This window comes from Orbicella faveolata, unplaced genomic scaffold (genome assembly GCF_042242905.1).
Source record: "Orbicella faveolata isolate gen_17 unplaced genomic scaffold, um_ofav_v1 contig_26, whole genome shotgun sequence".
Lineage (NCBI taxonomy): Eukaryota > Metazoa > Cnidaria > Anthozoa > Scleractinia > Merulinidae > Orbicella > Orbicella faveolata.
Window position 1 is genome coordinate 18,063,257 of NW_028301554.1, and position 6,366 is coordinate 18,069,622.

The 6,366-nt window shown below is 38.3% G+C and overlaps 1 protein-coding gene across 1 annotated transcript in view; it reads right to left on the bottom strand.

Annotated features, from left to right (window-relative positions):
- LOC149108402 (CUB and peptidase domain-containing protein 2-like) overlaps window positions 1-6,366 on the bottom strand; it is a 55,388-nt gene that overhangs the window by 37,987 nt on the left and 11,035 nt on the right. The gene's annotated exons all lie outside the window — the stretch shown is intronic.

Here is a 6,366-nt window from a genome sequence, read left to right on the forward strand (position 1 = left end):
TATTTACCTTCGTCCATGCTTTTGTGATTTAGATCATCAGAATTAAATGACCTTTAATTCAGAGGATGCAGTGACTACATGTAGCGTGAAAACTGGAAATGGCGTCAGCCTTTTCTCCAGTAATTTCAAGAATTAAGAGTCACTGACTGAAAATATCGAGAATGGCTGGCCAGGTTAGAAAAATCGAAAATTCTGAAACTTTGCCTAAAGAACGCTTATAGGGAGCCACTTTCAAAAATATTATTCCAATTTTCTTAGAATTTTAAGTCTTCGAGAAATTCGCAAAAAACGAAAATATAGCTTTTTGCCTCATTAAATATGCAAAAAATATCTGGAAAATTTCTCGGTATTCGCATTGAAACAATTTACAAAACAAGAACTCGGGGTAAACTTAGCATAAGAGCTTTACTTTTCTTCTATCTAACAATAGGAAGTTTTAAACTTTTCAAGCATTTTGAAGGATTCCGTCGACCGTTGAAGAATTGCCTTTTAAGGCCCCTATGAAAACGGCAAAAAATTGCGTAGTTTTACGGGCTTAAAACGCATCTTGGTATGTCCGATATGGAACTAAAACAAGTACTGTGCAAAAGAGTGTCGTTTCTACTATAATAATATGGAAAAAAATTCTGGGCAATCGAGGTTCACACAGGTAAAATGCAAGAGTTCGTGACAGTCTCTTCTCAAATTTGCATAATGCGGTATGTTCAAAGAACTCTATTGTTGAGCACTCTAGTCTGTTTTTGTTCCATTTGTGGGCGTTGCTTTGTGGGAAATGTACAAAAAGAGAGTTGATCCATGTCGTTATTACAACATTGTTTCATTATCTCACGCAAGGTACATAAAACTATAGACAAAGCCCAAAATATAAGTTCAAACACGCTGCATGTATTACATGACTGGCGTCACGTAATATTTATTTTCAGTTAGCTCCAATTGGAATTACTAGATTATTGAGGCTTAGACACTTGCTTATAATAGAGACAACAGGGTTTGTCTTTCCCGTTTATATACACTCGATTAGTCTGCAAATATTCGAAAGGAGACTGGTCTTTTGAAGTATTTTTTAACCATTGTGTGTCGATTTTGATCTTGATGGAAAACGGATTAATTAGAAGCACTAAATGAAACGAAGAGGCTTTATTAACGTGATCCAGCTAGACCAAGGAAGCAGGTTTTCTTGAAAAATAGAGTAAGACTGTTTGATGTCTATCCCGCGATCTGACTTCGGTTGGAATTCGGCCTAGTCCAAACGTCGTGCTTCTGCCGTGCCGAACTCAAATAAATTTGGCCCGGCAGTGGCATGACAAAAAGCTATGAAAGATTCAAACGTCGAATTTAATTCATTCGCGCAGAAGATCGGAAGAAGTTTGCTTTGCTGAAAACCTTTTTAAATGCTAGAAAGCAACTGCAGCTGATGCAGCAGGATATGAATTCACAGGGACGGCGGAGTCTTTTTTCAAGTGAAAGAAATAGGGGGGGGGGGGGGAAGGTGCAGGGCTTGAAAACGAGCGGTGCCGGCGAAAGTTTGTAGAGGGGTCTAGGGGCATCCTCCCCCGAAAAAACCTTTTTAAGTCTAGGGGCTCGGAAATGGTATTTTTGACATTCTCCATGGCGTAGTTCCTGAGAAAATCAACCTAGTGGATGAACTATAAAATGACAGGTACTTTTAGTGCATTTACAGCAATATATTTTGAAGGTATTGTGCGCTTGATACTTGATCTTTCTCAGCCCCCCCCCCCCCCCCATGATATTTCACGGCCTTAGTACTGACTGACCTTCGCTTTTACACAAGCCCCCCCTTCCCCCCCCCCCCCCCGTGTGTGGGAAGGAAGTGCACGCTGCGGAAAGGTTAAAACTATGTAAACACGAAAAGCTTCCTGCATGCAGATTTGGTGCGAGGTTGTAGCTTTGTGAATTCTTGGTAAAACTGTATAGCCAACCAGACTTTTTTCGTTTTCTTTTCCTTCTTCTTTATTTCTTCATTTGTACCTCATACTAAAACAAAATAAACTGTCATCGTGGTAAAAAGTGGAGGAGGGGGGGGGGGCTTAAGGCTCCACCCCGGCTCCGCCGTCCCTGGTTCAGTTCGGCACGTGCATGGCAAGAGCACGCCGTTCGAAGCCAAGTCGCGCTACTGCCGTGCGGAACGGGGGATTAGGCCTGCCGTGCTATAAGTAGTCGCGCCGACTTCAATTTAGCCTGCCGAACTGAGTGAATGCACGGTTTCAAACGTCGTGCTACTGCCGCGCTTGAGTCGAAGTTCTCGATATTCGCATTGAAACAATTAACAAGACTAGAACATGGGATAAACTAAGCATATTGAAAACTTTATATTAAATTAAATTTTGAGGGGTTCCGTCGGCTGTCGAAGAAATCAAGCCCCTATGGAAACGGCAAAAATTGCGTAATTTTACGGGCTTAAATAACGGGTCGAAATAAATACTTTGATTAACTTTTGGTCTTCTTCAATCAGTATTTGGAAGAAAAAATCTGGGCAGTAAGAACGCGCGCCAGCAAACACAAACGTTTTTAAGGCTACGTGAACTTTTTTTGCATAATTGACGAAAATTGAAAAGTCTCTTCATAGAATGATTACTCGATATATTTCTAACAGTGTTGTTTTGTCGTTGTTGGTGCCTTCAATTACTTAGACTTAATAGTTTCCAAATAATAAAGAAAGAGGGAAAATCGATGGTTAAACTGACAACCGTTTACATAACACATTATCCCTGTCATATTTTTCGGCTCAATCCCCGTAAAAGGTAACGCAAAAGCTCTCGCGGTGGACCTTTTGAAGATTAACCCCGAAAATGTACGACGAGCACCCCCGTTATTTTTATATGAGTCTCGATTTCAAACAGTCTTACTCTATTTTTCAAGAAAACTTGCTTCCTTGGTCTGGCTGGATCAAGTTAATAAAACCTCTTCGTTTCATTTCGTGTATTTAATTGATTCATTTTCCATCAAGATCAAAATCGACACACATGCTAAAATTTACCTTAAAAGACCAGTCTCCTTTCGAATATTTGCAGACTAATCGAGTGTATATAAACGGGAAAGACAAACCCTGCTATGTCTCTATTATAAGCAAGTGTCTAAGCCTCAACAATCTAGTAATTCCAATTGGAGCTAACTGAAAATAAATATTACGTGACGCCAGTCATGTAATACATGCTGCGTGTTTGAACTTATATTTTGGGCTTTGTCTATAGTTTTATGTACCTTGCGTGAAATAATGAAACAATGTTGCGATGACGACGTGGATCAACTCTCTTTTTGTATATTTCCAACAAAGCAACGCCCACAAATGGAACAAAAACAGACTAGAGTGCTCAACAATAGAGTTCTTTGAACATACCGCATTATGCAAATTTGAGAAGAGGCTGTCGCGAACTTTTGCATTTTACCTGTGTGAACCTCGATTGCCCAGGAATTTTTTTCCATATTATTATAGTAGAAACGACACTCTTTTGCACAGTACTTGTTTTAGTTCCATATCGGACATACCAAGATGCGTTTTAAGCCCGTAAAACTACGCAATTTTTTGCCGTTTTCATAGGGGCCTTAAAAGGCAATTCTTCAACGGTCGACGGAATCCTTCAAAATGCTTGAAAAGTTTAAAACTTCCTATTGTTAGATAGAAGAAAAGTAAAGCTCTTATGCTAAGTTTACCCCGAGTTCTTGTTTTGTAAATTGTTTCAATGCGAATACCGAGAAATTTTCCAGATATTTTTTGCATATTTAATGAGGCAAAAAGCTATATTTTCGTTTTTTGCGAATTTCTCGAAGACTTAAAATTCTAAGAAAATTGGAATAATATTTTTGAAAGTGGCTCCCTATAAGCGTTCTTTAGGCAAAGTTTCAGAATTTTCGATTTTTCTAACCTGGCCAGCCATTCTCGATATTTTCAGTCAGTGACTCTTAATGTTGTATGGCGTGCAAATCTTTAGACCTAAGTTACAAGACAGTTTTGTTCAATTTATTGTACGTTTGGTTCAGCAGTTTGATTTTGGTTTTCTCGTACTGAAGTATGTAGAACTTGACTAATTCTGGGAAAATACACATTGGCGGAAACCTAATTCATGTAAGTGTTTCAGGTTATTTTCATTTGAACCTTTTAACCGGGCTGGCTCAGTTAATTGGGCGAGTTTTGTCCTATATTCATATGAGAAAACCAAGATGAAAAACGGTTGCGCGGTTGGGGTTTGTGCACGAAATTCAAGGAATAAAACCGTGTGATAAAAAAACTCATCGTTAAGTTTTCTCGTTCGCGCCTAACATAGCATTTTTCAACCTCCGGCTCGTTGTTTAACAGCTGCAATTAAGTAGCAAACTTCTGATGTGGAAAATACAACAGGCAAGGGCTGCCTTCCTACGGAACCCTGTAACTAGGCTGGCGTGTTCATATCAGAAACACTTCAAGCCCAGTTATCACAATCTCGCTCGCAAGAAACCGGAGATATAAAAGAAATAATAAAAATAAAATAACAAAATAATAGCCAGTCGAATTTCTCGGAAACCAAGCCAGCCCGCTTGGCTGGGCGTCATATTAAAAGGCGGTTAAAGAACGTCATCAGGTGCGGTCAGCATGGACATATTTGCCTGACTATTTAATGACAATCATTTTATCGCAATTTACTGCTGCCTGTCATGTGTTCATCCGGCGATCACCCAATTGGACAGATATCCTTTAATACAATTGCATCCGGCTGTTATCACACCTAACAACTTTGTAATATCTGTCCAACTGGGTGATCTCCGGATGAATACATAAAGGCTTTTGTTTTTTGTTTTTTGTTTTGTTTTTTGTATGTGTGCTTTTCAAAAAGGTAACTTTCACGTTAGTCCATATCAACTGAATGAGCATGAAATGTTACTCCTTTTATTTTCGAAACCGTGTAATATTGCTGCATTCATAATTTCTGTTGTTTCCAGACCAGTGTTAAATGCCAAAATATATTAACTTACTTTATAAAGACTGCACCCGTAATTCACACCATAAATAAGCGTGGTTATAAACCGAGTAAAACCATTCACTGCAAAGGAAACCGATTATAAGTCCCCTCTATTTTGATTATTTTATAACATCTTCATTTTCCAACTATACACAACCCCTCCAAAGGAACCGCAGAATGCAAAATTTAACTTAAAATGACAACTGTCAATTTCAGCTATAGCAAACATAGATTCTTTTTGGTAAATTTAGTGAATTTTCCTTATTGTATAGGACTTGAAAGCTTTCCCAGCTCGTATTTGAGTGGCAAATCAAGAGGTCACTCCAACATTTTGCCATTTTTTCCATACACTGTATATACTAGACTTACCACAGGAGTTTCAGGGTAGAACATGCAGCTAAGCGAGCGACGCGAGATGCGAGGTTAAAACAAGACGAAGGACTTTTCTGAAAGTTTATGCAAATAGACAAATGATATGTGCCCATATCATTTGGCAAGTGGCAACGATTGAATTTCGGCTGTCGTCGAACTTTAGCCGTCGTGATCTGAAGCAAATCTTAATTTTCCAACTATATATAACTGTCCCAAAGGAACTGCAGAATGCAAAATTTAAATTAAAATGACAAGTGTCAATTTCAGCTAAAGAAAACAGATTATTTTTGGTAAATTTAGTCAATTTTTTCTTATTTATAGGACTTGAAAGCTTCACCAGCTCGTTTTCGAGATGTAAATCAAGAAGTCACTCCAACATTTGGTCATTCTTTCCATATACCGTATATGCATTATGTGCCCATATCATATAGCAAGCAGCACGAAAGATTGAATTTCGGCTGTCGTCGAACACTAGCCCTCATGATCTGAAGCATATCCGGTCACCAAAGACAAATTTACTTTTCAAAATAAAATTTCGTTTTCGTCCCTTTTATATTTGTAGTTATCAGCTTGTTAATTAGCTAAGGACAAGAGCTGTTTTGATCATCACATATAACAATTAAACCCATTCACAACAGCTCCGTTTATAATCATCAAATCTGTTTCCTGCCTATACTCTACAAAACCACCTCCAAGAAACCTCGGATCCTACAATAGTTCTTAATTGACAATTCCTTTTTTTCAGTTTACGCCAGTTGCTAGTGGCCTGACTTAATTTCAAAATGAATGTTTCTTAACTTACTTATTAAGATAACAAACGAAAGAGCCACAGGCGAGTGATCTAGTTATTTTCACGGTCGGTGATCACCGATACCTAAGGCGAGATTCATGATTTTCATAACTGGGATTCAAATTATTTTCCAATTCTGAAGCGAATCACAACTCAAACAAAACGCAATTTAGCTATTTAAAATTTGTTCATAGTCAGATGTGGAACCTTTGTCTACACTCTAAAATCAAACAGAGGCAAAATTATCCT